This window comes from Prionailurus bengalensis, chromosome D3 (assembly GCF_016509475.1).
Source record: "Prionailurus bengalensis isolate Pbe53 chromosome D3, Fcat_Pben_1.1_paternal_pri, whole genome shotgun sequence".
Taxonomy (NCBI): Eukaryota; Metazoa; Chordata; class Mammalia; order Carnivora; family Felidae; genus Prionailurus; species Prionailurus bengalensis.
In genome coordinates, this window is record NC_057356.1 from 54463012 (window position 1) to 54477765 (window position 14754).

At 35.5% G+C, this 14754-nt stretch overlaps 1 protein-coding gene across 3 annotated transcripts in view; it reads right to left on the reverse strand.

The window, feature by feature from the left end:
• Window positions 1-14754, reverse strand: part of CCDC178 (coiled-coil domain containing 178) — a 406037-nt gene that overhangs the window by 56649 nt on the left and 334634 nt on the right. The gene's annotated exons all lie outside the window — the stretch shown is intronic.

Here is a 14754-nt window from a genome sequence, read left to right on the forward strand (position 1 = left end):
ATTATTAGATCACATGGTAATTATATTTTTAAGTTTTTGAAGAACCTCCATACTGTTTTCCACAGTGGCTGTACCAATGTACGGTCCCACCAACAGTGCACGAGACTTCCTTTTTCTCCACATCCTTGCCAACCCTGTTATTTCTTGTCTTTTTGATTGTAGCCATTCTGACAGGTGTAGGGGTGATATCTCATTGTGATTTTGATTTGCACTTCCCTGGGATTAGTGATATTGAGTGGCTTTCCATGTGTCTACTAATCATCTGTACATCTTCTGTGAAAAAAGGTCTATTCAGGTACTCTGCCCATTTTTTAATTGGATTGTTTTTTGGTGTTGAGTTGTAGAAGTTCTTGATGTATTTTGGATATTAATCCTTATTGGATATATTATTTGCAAATATCTTCTCCCATTCAGTAGGCTGCCTTCTCATTTTATTGGTTTCCTTTCTTGTACAGTTTTAATTTTTATGTAATAACAATAGTTTATTTTTGCTTTCATTTCTCTTGCCTTAAGAGATATATCTACAATTACAACTGTAGTTGCTACAGTTAATACCAAAAACATTATGGCCTGTGTTCTGTTCTAAGATTTTTATGATTTCAGGTCTCACATTTATGTCTTTAATCCCTTTTGAGTTTATTTTTGTGTATGGTGTTAGAATGTAACTAACTTGGTATATTCTTGGTATATTCCTAACTTCTTTGTCATATATTAATTGACCGTATAAATGTGGGTTTATTTCTGTGCTCTCCATCCTGTTCCATTGACGTGTCTATTTTTTTTCCTGTACCATACTGTTTTGATTATTACAGCTTTTTAAAAATCTGAAATTGTGATTCCTTCACCTTTGTTCTTCTTTCTTAAGATTGCTTTGGTTATTCAGGGTCTTTTGGAGTTCCACACAAATTTTAGTATTATTTGTTCTAGTTCTGTGAAAAACGTTGTTGGGTTTTGAAAAGGGTTGTATTGAATCTGTAGACTGTTTTGGGCAATATAGACATTTTAACAGTATTAATGATTCCAATCAATGAATACAAAATATCTTTTTATCTGTTTGTGTCATCTTAAATTTATTTCATCATTGCTTTATAGTTTTCAAAGTATGGGTCTTTCACTTCCTTGGTTAAGTTTAATCCTAGGTATTTTATTCTTTTTAGTGCAAGAGTAAATGGAATTGTTTTCTTAATTTCTCCTTCTGCTACTTTGTTATTAGTATATAGAAGTGCTACCGAATTCTGGGTATTAATTTCGTATCCTGAAACTTTACTAAATTCACTATTTCCAGAGTTTTCTGGTGGAGCCCTTAGGGCTTTCTATATATGGTATCATGCCATCTACAAATAATGACAGTTTATCTTTTTCCTTACCAATATGAATGTTTTTTATTTTTCTTAACTGATTGCTGTGGCAATGATTTCCAGTACTATGTTGAATAAAAGTGGTAAGAGTGGACATTCTTATCTTGTTCCTGATCTTAGAGGAAAAGCTCTCAGGCTTTTTCCCTACGGGTATGATGTTAGCTGTGGGTTTTTCATATAGCCTTATTACGTTGAGGTATATTTCCTCTAAACACATTTTGTTGAGAGTTTTCATCATGAATGTATGTTGATTTTGTCAAATGCTTTTTCTGTATTTACTGAGATAATTATGATTTTTATTTTTTGTTTTGCTGATTGATTTGCAAATATTGAAACATTCTTGCATCTCCAGAATAAATGACACTTCATCATGGTGAATGATCCTTTTAACGTCTGTTGAATGTGTTTTGCTGATATTTTGTTGGGGATTTTTGCATCTGTGTTCATTAGGGATATTGGCCTGTAGGTGTGTATGTGCGTGTGTTGGGGGGGGGGGGCGGGTTCTGGCTTTGGTATCAAAACCTTACTATTTCTTGGACATCTTTCTTTCTCTGATTTTATTCTTGGTTTGCCTCTATTGTTCTAAACTTCCTTTGCAGTCTTTTTTGCTCCTTTCCTATCACAAAACATCATTAATTCCTAAGGTTCTGCCCTAATTCTCTTCTGTATAGTCTCCATAAGTGAATTCATGCACTCCCCTAACTTAAACTATAGCCCAAACAATAATGTCTCTTAAATTTTATCTGAAAAACACACATCCCTAAGCCTGACTGGTTTTTATCATTAACTACTGGACATTTTCCTTATCTACCCAATGAAACCTCAAAGTCAAAGCCCAAAGATGAAATCACAAATCGTATATATATATACATATATATTTGAGACAATGCTATGTAAGAAACACACAAAAAACCCATGTTTTCTTTTTCTTCTAAGTGTCATTATAATGGGTGAATGATTACTTAAGCCCTTTAAGTGAAGAGTTTGGGGGCAGGAAAATAATGGTTTAAATAGAACTTAACACTTTTTCACATCCAGCGCAGAGCTCAACACAGGGCCTGAACTCAATGACCCTGATTCCAGATCTGAGCTAAGATCAAGAGTCAGATGCTTAACCAACTAAGCCCCTCAGGTGTCCCAGAACTTGTCACCTTTTTCTTTTTTTATTTTTTTTTTTACACAGATGTCCATTTCCAAAATAGAAAATTTACTTCTAAGAGTCATACACTTGTGAATTCCTTTTGGGCTTACTGGGAAGAACTTCAGAAACCACAGGGCATGATTGAATCCGGGAAATGTGTCCCAGGAATTTTAAAATCAATATAAGCTACCAATTCTGTTTTTTTTAAATTTTTTAATGTTTATTTATTTTTGACAGAGAGAGAGAGAGACAGAGAGAGAGGAGAGGGAGAGAGAGAGAGAGAGAGAGAGAGAGAGAGAGAGAGAGAGACAAAGCGCGAGCAGGGGAGGGGCAGAGAGAAGGAGTCACAGAATCTGAAGCAGGATCCAGGCTCTGAGCTGTCAGCACAGAGCCTGACATGGGGCTTGAACCCACGGATCGTGAGATCATGACGTGAGCCAAAGTCTGACGCCTGACCAAGTGAGCCACCCAGACGCCCCAGCTACCCATTCTTAATATTAGAACTTCTTTTCCTTTTTTGGACTATGATATAACAACAGTTATAGCCAAAATATTTTAGACAGGATTTTGTCTTGGCATTTTTTTGGTCCTAATTCATTTATTCCATGAATCTTGAAAATAGGCAAAATAAAAATTAAAAATATATGAGAAAGAGTATTATTTCACTAGACATTCTGAAGGGTGCTTTAATTTTAAAACAACTATATTCTTCATACAAGTATTTGTATTGCATTAATGGGTTTACATCACATAAGAAATTCCCAAGGGAGGAGCAGGGGAAACCGTAAGGAAACCTGAGCAGTGACTAGTCACCAATGCGTTAGGTTGAGTGGGTGATATCTGTACTTAGACTTTTTGACTAAGCCTAGAATAAAGCTCAACTCATAAGTCTTTTGTTGTTCTATTGGCTATCAGGAAAAAACAATGCAATTCTTTTCTTTCTTTCTTTTTTTTTTTTGAGAGCTTGATAGAAATATTTATGTTTGTAATAGCTGTTATTTAGAAAGTATAAACTATCACCTGCTTTAATAGATGTTTATGTTTGACAGCTCATTGATTTCTCACAATGATGCTCTTAATTCTTAAGGGAAGCAGTCTTATATTGGGATACAGGCTCACAGAGATGAAGATCTATGAGCTCACAATCAAAGATCACTAAACATATGCACTGGAAACAAAGGGTTTCAGAGACACAAACAAAACTATTAAGTATGACCTTCAAGATTTTCAGATATCACATACAGTAAATGAAATACTACGTACAAAATGTTTAAAGATATAAAAGAAGGAATTACATGCAATATGATAATGAAATGACATCTCCAAATTTCTGGGTGAAGGTATACAGCGACGTATATGTTTAAGTCCAGGAAAATTATTGTTTCAGAACAACTGAAACGAAAAGACATTTTAGGTAACCAAAACGGAGTTTGTGTCCTATGTTCATACTAGAACAGATACAATTTGGGAAGAAGGAAAATGATCACAGAGAGAAAATCTAAGGTGCAAGGAAGAATGGTGAACAATAACAAAAAAGGTAAATATGTAGATAAAATAAACATTGTGAGGAGAGAAAACATAAGCCCATCTTACTGGATAGAGAAAATGCATTTAAAAAAATCAAGACGCATGTGTGACAATTATCTTGTTTCTACCCACAAAGGTTAGAAAACTTTTAGGAAAGAATTAGATAATAAATATTTCATCTTTGTGGGCAAAACTGTCTGTTGCAACTACTCAATATTGATTTGGTGCAAAAGCAGCCATAGACAATACATAAAAAAAGTTAGTGTGGCTGTATTACAGTAAAACTTTATTTATGGAATTTGAATGTTACATAATTTTTTTTCTTTTTTTATTATAAAATTTTTTTTTAACGTTTATTTATTTTTGAAACAGAGGGAGACAGAGCATGAACGGGGAGGGGCAGAGAGAGAGGGAGACACAGAATCTGAAGCAGGCTCCAGGCTCTGAGCCATCAGCCCAGAGCCCGACTGCGGGGCTCGAGCTCACACACCGTGAGATCGTGACCTGAGCTGAAGTTGGGCGCTTAACCGACTGAGCCACCCAGGCGCCCCTGTTACATAATTTTTATATGTCAATAAATACTCTTCCTTTGATTTTCCCCCAATATTTAATAATATATTGGGGCGCCTGGGTGGCTCAGTCAGTTAGGTGTCCAACTTCGGCTCAGGTCATGATCTTGCAGTTCAAGGTTTCAAGCCCCACACTGGGCTCTGTGCTGACAGCTCAGAGCCTGGAGCCTGCTTCAGATCCTGTGTCTCCCCCTCTTTCTGCCCCAGCCCTGCTCATACTCTCTCTCTCTCTCAAAAATAAATAAACATTACAGAAATTTTAAAAAATGATATAAAAACCATTTTTAGCTCGTGGGTAGTACCGAAGGAGGTGGGAGGCCACATTAGACCAGCAAAAGCTATAGTTTGTTGACCCTCTGTTACAAAACATTTTATTGGAGGGCCTAAACAATGTAGGAAGAGTAGGAAAAATATGTATGTATCAAAAATTAATAATCTTTGTAACAATGTAAGATAATTTACTAAGTTACAAGATAAAATAAGAAACTTTGCCAGTGGCTGAATATAAGGTCAATATTTAAAAAGCAATTACTGTTTTATTAACTGGAAATAAACTATTAGAAACTATAATTAAACATTTTTTTTTACAAAACATCAAATTATAAAGTAACTTGAAACAAATATTTAAAGAGGAGTAGGATCTATATAGAATAAATTAGAAAATTCTTTAAAGGTACTGAATAAGACCTAAATAAATAAGAAACCATGCCCATGCATAAGAAGACTGAATGTCATAATAATGTCAATTCTGGCAAATTAACCCAGAGCTATGAGGCAATTCTCATGAACAGGGCATTTTGGGAAACTTAAAAAAGAAGTTGATTATAAAATTAGTTTTTAAGAGCAAATAACAAAAATAGCCAAGAAGATCAAGTTGGAGATACTTGAGCTGCAATATATCAAGGCTTGATGCAAAGACAGTAATTAAATCAGTATGTTTTGACATAGGAATAGACATATTAATCAGTAGAACAAAACAGAGAGCCAGAAATCCACACACATATTGAGCCTGGAATTATAAAAGGTTTGGCATCACAAATCAGTGAGGAATGGACAAACGACTAAATTTTAGTTGATTTTGAATGTAAGAAAATTGATCCAATCTTCATGCTAAATGTAAAAGTAAATTCTATATGTATTAAAAATTGAAAGTGAAAGGCAAATTAAAAAAGTAGAATTATAAGAAAATGTCTTTATATACATAAAGGAAAATACTTTTAAATTGTACTTTATCAGAACTTTGTTCATCAAAAAGCACCATAAATATGAAAAAAAAGCCATAATTGGGAGAAGATATGTGCCACATATATAACCAACAAAATATTAGCCTCGAGGATATATCTATATCTTAGATATATATGAGCAACACCAATATAAGAAAGGGAAAAAAGTCATAAAGCTCATAATGTTAAAATGGGCAACAGATATTTATTCACAAAACACAAATAATTTATTAGTAATTATGAAAAGGAAAGTTAACAACAAAATGAGATACTCTTTATAGCCATTAGATTGTGAGTAATTATCAGCTCTAAGTAATAATAACAGTAACACAGCTTATATTTATATTGTCATTATTATGAACATTTGCTAAGTGCCAGGCACCTCTCTAAAGATGGAGGTAGAGCAAAAACACTTTACTTGCAATATCTTGAGTTTTTTTGATATATAAAATGTGTACTATTCTCATTTTATAGGCTAGATAAAAGGTATTCTGCAAGATTAACAAATAACCTGGGGGGAGGGAGTTCAAGATAGCAGTATAGGAAGATCCTAAACTCATTTCCTCCCCTGGACACACCAAATCTACAGCTACCTGTGGATCATTTTCCTCTGAAAAAGATCTAAAAAACAGATGAACTGTTTCCATAACAAAGGATGAAAAGACCACATTGAGACAGATGGGGAGACGCAGGGGCTCTTGCAGAAAATCCCACATCCTGGAGAGCAGTTCACAATAGAGACAGATCTCATCAAATAACTGCTTCTCCTGGGAGGAGTAAAAGATTAGCTCCCCATATTGGGCACCCAGGTCACTGGGATCTCCACTGGTAAGAGGAGCCCCTAAAAGACCTGACTTGGAAAAGCAATGGGGCTGACATCCAGGGGTCCCAAATAGATTCCCCTCTCGGAGGACTTGTGTGGGCCCTTGCTCACCTGGAGATCCACTGAAAAACTGGTTTGAAAAGCACCTGGACTATATGTGAAGGAGATTCCCTTGCTGAGCTGGGGGCATCGACTGGAGGGGCAAGGGATAGTTGAGATGCTCTCCAAAGATGGAGGTAGAGCAGATGCTATTGCTGCAGTCTCCACATAACATGCTGGTACAGGCAGGCAAGATCGGATGCAGATCCTCCCACCGCCTTGCTGGGATGGGTGGGCGTGTGCTGTCATAGCATCTGCTGAGGCAGGAGAGCATGGGCATTTGTGGCACTCCCTCATCCCCTGGCTGGGGCTGTGAAGTCTGAGTGGTTGTGGGATTCTTCGGCTCCCAGCCTGAAGTGAACACATGCATGCAGACAAGGCACTTTCACACTGGCCTTCTGAAGCTGGTGACTTTGTGCCGCCTCCAGCACTGCTGTCTTGCTGAAGCCAACAGGTGTACACAACCCACAAAGGAAATACCTCTTGACTGTCTGGCTCTGGTGGCCAAGAGGGCTAGCATTCCAGAGTTCCAGGAGACTGTGACAATTGGAAAGACGGCTCTTGGTGGACCCCAACACCCAGGGCATAGAAAGCAGACTGAAATATACCACCAGCCTTCCTGTGAAAAACGTCTATTTACTTAAACTAGAGCTTCAACGTGAGGGCTAGGCCTCACGTTCCCCACACTCTAGAGCTAAGCAGGCAACTCCTAAGGAACATAAGCAGGGAGACGCCGTTCTTGAGCACACACCGTGGCCTTGTTACACCTTGATGAGACTTCACAGAAAAAAGCTTATACACTCATCTAAAGCCCCAAGTTTTGCAACGGTTACCCATAGTATACCTCCAGATCCTCTGGTCCAGAGGCCAGCAGGGATTACCACCGCAGTCCCACAGGACTACATATATTTGAATACTTTAAAGGCTGCTGGCTGAGGGTGCGGTTCCAATCAGCTAACTCTAGGTGCTAAATGAAATTCCTCCTCTTGGATTGCTGACAGATCTTGGCACGGCCTCTACAGTGGGGGAATTTCATGAATAAATCACGCAGTTAGACAATCACAAAGGTGAAAAAGAGACAAGAGCTAGGGCGAAGTTAAATAAGAAAGGCATCACTTACACAAGGCCACATACATAACCAACCAGGACTGAGAGATGTAGCTATTTCACACATACATAGAAACAAAGAGAGTCAGGCAAAATGAGGAAAAAGAGAAATATGTTCCAAACAAAAAAACAAAACAAAACCCCAGAAACAGACCTTAATGATATGGAGATAAGTAATATACATGATAAAGTAATGATAATAAAGATACTCAGTGAACTTGGGAAAAGAATGGATGAACACTCAACAAAGAACCAACAAAGAGACAGAATATATAAAAAAGTATCAAACAGAAGTTCCAGAACAGAAGAATACAATAATCAAAATAAAACATACACTAGAGGGGCTCAACAGGATACTTGATGAAGTAGAAGAAAAGATCATGAAGCTACAAGATACAGCAGAGGAACTCACCCAGAGGGAGCAGCAAAAAGAAAAAAGAATTTAAAAAATGTTGCTAACCTAAGGGACTTGTGGAACAATACCAAGTGTAACAGCATTAGCATTATGGGGATCTTAGAAGGAAAAGAGAGGAAAAGGGATGGAAAACATATTTGAAGAAATAATGGCTGAAAACTTCCTTAACGTGGGGGTAGAAACAGACACCCAGATTCAGGAAGCCCAGGGAATTTCAAATAAGTAGAACTCAAAGAAACCTACACCAAATCACATCATAACTAAATCGTCAAAATTAAAAGATAGAGAACCTGAAAAGCAGCAAGAGAAAAAGAAATTGTTACATACAAGGGAAACCCCAAACTCAGCAGGTTTCTCAGCAGAGTCTTTGCAAACCAGAAGGTAGTGGAATGACATATTCAGAGGGCTGAAAGGAAAAAAAAACCCACAAATCTTCCAACCAAGAATACTTCACCCAAGAAGATGATCATTCGGATTTGAAGGAGATATAATGAGTTTTGTCGACAAACAAAACTTAAAGGAGCTGGTCACTATGAAACGGGTCTTACAAGACATATTAAAGGGACTTTAAACTGAAAAAAATGGCACCAAGTAATAGCAGGAAAACATACGAAAGTAAAAATCTCACTGGAAAAGGTAAATATATAGTAAAGGTAGTGGATTAATCACTTATAAAGCTACTAAGAATGTTAAAAGACAAGGATAGTAAAATTAACTAAAACTACAGTAATCAGTTAAGGGAGATACATAAAATAAAAAGATGTAAAAAGTGAGATCAAAAACATAAAATGTGGAAGGAAGGTGTAAAAATATAAAATTTAGGAATGTGCTCAAATTTAAGTTGCTATGAACTTAAAAGAGACGTATACATAGGATGATACAGGTAAACCTTACAGTAACCGCAGAACAAAACTTACAGCCTACACACAAAAGAAAATGAAAAAAGAATATAACATAACACTAAAGAAAGTCATCAAACTACAAGAGAAGAAAGAAAGAGAAGAAATGAACAAATAACTACAAAAACAGCCAGAATACAATCAACAAAATGGCAATAAGTACAATCCTATCAATAATTACTTTAAATGTAGATGGACTAAAGTCCCCAGTCAAAAAACATAGAGTGGCTGAATGGATATAAAAAGGATACATCTAGGGGCTCCTGGGTGGCTCCATCGATTGAGTGTCCGACTTTGGCTCAGGTCATGATTTCACAGCTCATGAGTTTGAGCCCCGCGTCGGGCTCTGTGCTGACAGCTCAGAGCCTGGAGCCTGCTTCGGATTCTGTGTCTCCCTCCCTCTCGGCCCCTAACCCACTCGCATTCTGTCTCTGTCTCTCCCAAAAATAAGTAAACATTAAAAAAAAAAGGGCGCATGGGTGGCGCAGTCGGTTAAGCGTCCGACTTCAGCCAGGTCACGATCTCGCGGTCCGTGAGTTCAAGCCCCGCGTCAGGCTCTGGGCTGATGGCTCGGAGCCTGGAGCCTGTTTCCGATTCTGTGTCTCCCTCTCTCTCTGCCCCTCCCCCGTTCATGCTCTGTCTCTCTCTGTCCCAAAAATAAATTAAAAAAAAAAAAAAAGAATACATCTATATGCTGCTCTTAAGAGACTTACCTTAGAAGTAAGGACACAAAGTGAAAGTGAAGAGATGGAAAAATACCCATCTCTTTTCATTTCCATTCAAATGAAAAAAAAAAAAAAAGGCTAGTGTAGCTATACTCCTCCAGACAAAGAAGACTTTAAGATAAAACAAATACTGTAAAAGAAGATAAAGAGAGTCTCCACATAATGATAAAGGGAGTCAATCCAGCAAGAAGTATAACATTTATAAATATATATGCACCCAACATAGAAACACCTAAAAATGTAAAGCAAATGTTAACAGACCGAAAGAGACAAGTTAAAGTAATATCAATAATAAAAGGAGCTTTAAACACCCAACTTGTATCAATGGACAAGTCATACAGACAAAAAAGTCAGTAAGGAAACATCAACTTTAAATGACACATTAGACCAGGACTTAATAGATATATTCTGAACATTCCATCCAAAAGCAGTAGAATATATGTTCTTCTCAGGTACACAAGAAACATTCTCCAGGATAAATCACATGCTAGACCACATGTGATATGTGACATGTGACCACATCATATAAAATATCTTTTCTGCTCACAGTGGTATGAAACTAGAAATCAGTTACAAGAAGAAAACTGAGAAAACTATAAATAAGTGGAAACTAAATAACATGTTACCAAACAACTACTGGGTCATAGAGGAAATCAAAGGAGAAATTTAAAAAATACCTAGAAACAAATGAAAACAGAAATATGATATACCAAAATCTATGGGATGCAGCAAAAGCAGTTCTAAGAAGGAAGTTTATAGCAAGATAGGCCTACCTCTAGAAATAAGAGAAATCTCAAACAAATAACACCTAAAGAAATAAAAAAAGAAAAAAAGAACAACAACAAAAGAAGTTCCAGGAGTAGTAGAAAGAAGGAAATAATAAAGATCAGAGTGGAAATAAATGAAATACATACCAAAAAGATAACAGATCAATGAAATTAATAGCTGTTTTTTTTTAAAGGTAAACAAAATTTACAAACCTTTAGCTAGACTCACCAAGAAAAAAACAGAGAGGGTTCAATATATAAAATTAGAATTGAAAGAGAAGTTATAACTGATACCAGAGAAAAACAAAGGATCATAAGAGACTATATGAACAATTATATACCAATAAATTTGATAACCTACAAGAAATTAATAATTCTAGAAATTTACAAGCTTCCAAGACTAAATCACAAAGAGAAAATTGAATAGGCCAATTACCAGTAAGGGGATGGAATCAGTAATAAAAAACCTCCTAAATGAACAAAAGTCTAGTACCAAAAGACCTCATTGGTGAATTCTATCAAATATTCAAAGATTTAATACCTGTCCTCAAACTCTTCCAAATAACTGAAGAGGAAGGAAGGCTTCTAAACTCATTTTTATGAGGCTAGCATTGTTTTGATACCAAAACCCAGACAAAAACTCTATGAAAAAAGGAAAATAACACACCAATATTCCTGATGAACACAAATGCAAAAATCCTCGAAAAAATAATTAGCAAATCAAATTTAATAATACATTAAAAGGATCATACACCATAATCAAGTGGGATTTATTCCAGGGATGCAAGGGTGGTTTGACATCCACAAATCAACGTGACACACCACATTAACAAACGGAAAAAAAAAACATACAATCATCTCAATAGATGCAGATAAAGCATATGACAAAATTCAGCTACGTTTATGATAAAAACTCTCAACAAAAGTGGATATAGAGGGAATGTACTTCAACATAATAAAGGCCATATATACAAACCTACAACTAACATAATACTCAATAGTGAAAAGCTGAAAGCGTTTCCTCTAATATCAGGAATGAGAAAGGATGCCCACTATTCTCACTTTTATTCAAAATCGTATTTGAAGTCTTAGACCAATAGGTCAAGAAAAGAAATAAAAGGCATCCAAATGAGAAAAAAGAGAAGAAGTAAAGTGTCACTATTTGCAGATGGAATGATACTTTATATAGAAAACCTAAAGACTATACCAAAAAAATGTTAGAATACATGAATTCAGTAAAGTTTTAAAATCTGTTTTGTTTCTATGCACGAATAATGAACTATCAGAAAGAGAAAGCAAGAAAACATTCCTACTTATAATTGCATCAAAAAAAGCATACCTAAAAAATTTAACCAAGGAGATGAAAGGCCTGTGCCTGGAAAACTGTAAGACATTGATGAAAGAAACTGGATACAAGTGAATGGAAAGATATTCTGTGCTCATTGATTTGAATAATTAACATTGCTAAAATGTCCATACTATCCAAAGCAGTCTACAGATGCAATACAATTCCTATCAAAATTCTAATGATATTTTTCACAGAACTATAACAAATAATTCTAAAATTTGTATGGAACCACAAAGAAACCCTGAATAGCCAAAATACTCTCAAGAAAGGAAACAAAGTTGAAGGTATCACAATTCCCTGCTTGCAAGCAATTCAGGTTTACACTTAGAAGAATAAAAAAAAGAACACACAAAGCCCAAGGGTAGTAGAAAGAAGGCAATAATAAAGATCAGAGTGGAAATCAATGAAATAGAGACCAAAAATATAATAGAAAACATCAATGAAATTAATAGCTGTTCCTTTTTAACATAATATTGACAAACCTGTGTCCATCAATGGCTGAATGGGCAAATAAGATGTGAGATATTAAATATACAAACACATGTATGTTATATGTATAAACAATGCAATATATATTTTATATATAAACAATGTGATACACAATGGAATACTACTCAGCTATGAAAAAGAATGGAATCTATTTCCAACAACATGGATGGACTTTGACAGTACTGTACTAAGTGAAATAAGTCAGAGACAGACAAATACCATATGATTCACTTCTCTGTGGTACCTGAAAAACAAAACAAAGAGATAAAACAAATCCTAGACTCACGGATACAGAGAACAGTTTGGTGGTTGTCAGAGGTAAAACAGGTTAGTAAAGGCAAAATGGGGGATGGGTACTAAGAAGTACAAACTTCCAGTTATAAAATAAATAAATAATGGAGATGTAATCTACAGCATAGGGAATACAGCCAATAATATTTTATTACCCTTGTAAAATAACAGATGGTAATTAGACTTATTGTGGTGACCATTTTGCAATGTATGCAAATGTTGAATCACTATGCTGTACCCCTGAAACCAAAATAACAATGTATGTCAGTTGTATCTCAATTTAGAAAACATGCTATGTAATGATAAAGCCTGGATTAAAATCCATATCTGACTTCATATCCCATACTTTTAACTTGGTATTTGCTGGGTAAATTAAGCAGTTAACTTAGGCAACTACTGTATGTCTATAAATTTTCAAGGCATCGGATACACACTGATAAACAAGAGTCCAGGAAAATGAAGCCTAACAGTTTACAATCTATGGTTGAAAGTGGACTTCATGAGTTAGCAACAAATAGCTATACATTTACAAAGTGTGATTTGTGTTATGAAAGATAAAAAAACATGGTGCCATAGGACTTATGAGACAAAATGGTAGTGGTAAGATTGAGGGAGGTAGCTTCATGTAAGCTTGAGAATTTTTTTCTCTAAATTGCTAATAATCAAAATTTAATTTTGTTACCCTTTATTTCTTGGTTAAATGTCCCTCCTCTTCCAAATCTCCCATTGCATTTGCACCAGCCCCTTGTGTCTTTGTGCTGTCTCCTGGTGGTGTCCCAATTTGGTTCCTTAAAGCCTATGAGGAAAAGTCTGATCTTTTTTCTACACTCCCAGCAAAGCTTTTTCTATGTTTGACTCTCTCTCTCTACCCTGATTCTCCATCTCCAGACACACTTTTATGGAAACCAATATAATTTAGGTGGTCCAATTAACCAATTTCTATTTTATATATCAATGCTCCCAGAGTTCTGTGTTATCCCATAATTAAAAAAAGGAATCTGCACACTGCCTTACCCAAGAGCATGTATCTACTGCTACTAATTCTTCATACCAGATTGTGGTTGTGGAAATAGTATAGAAATAATGGGAACTTCCAGGCTTTCTCAAATCATACCTCAAAAGTGGCGACATAAGCTGTAAATTCAACTTGTAGGCAGTCATAGTTCTTGGAATAAATGAAAGTGTAATAGTTGAACCAATTTTATTGTATTTTCTGTCATGTTAGTATAAGTACTGTCAAATCAAACAATTGTTTTTTTTTTTTTTCTTTCACTTTGAGTAAATGAGCTTTGTGGAGATCTAGTCACTCCTTTATTCTTTTGACAGCTTGTTATGCTCATTACATGATATGTGGGATTACCAAATCAATAACATTTCACTGTTTCTGAAATACATTATAAAATGGGATAAACTTTCTGAATATTTCTAAATACAAGTTTCAAAAGTCAAACTTCAAATCAGAAGGTTAAATTTAAAACATAGATGCTGACACACAGAACTATTCATGACATTCCTAAACCACAGCTCATGGGCATTCAAAATTTGCTTTGGAAGAAAGTAAAAAAAAAAAAAAAAAAAAAAAAAAAAGGTCAAGATTATAGCTGAGAAAAATTCTAAGTCTTTGAGTAAATGGGAAAAAAGGGTATATGGATATTGTGAAAATATTTGATTTCTGAAGAAAAGGAAAGATGGATTTTTTTTTTTTTCAGAGACCAACCAATGGTAATTGGTTGTGTCTGCTTTCTCTGCTAGACCATTAGGTCCTTGAGGTCATGGTTGTGTGACAATCATTTTTGCATTCCCTACACCTCATTCAGGGCCAGGTGTATGGAAAGACCTCAACAAATATTATTTGATTAATTTAATTAATAAATATAAAGCCTTTAATGAGTGCCAAGGAAGCTGGGCTCTTTTCACTTCAATTACAACAAATCGTACATTGTAAAATTTTATTAGCTATTATGTCTGTTGAA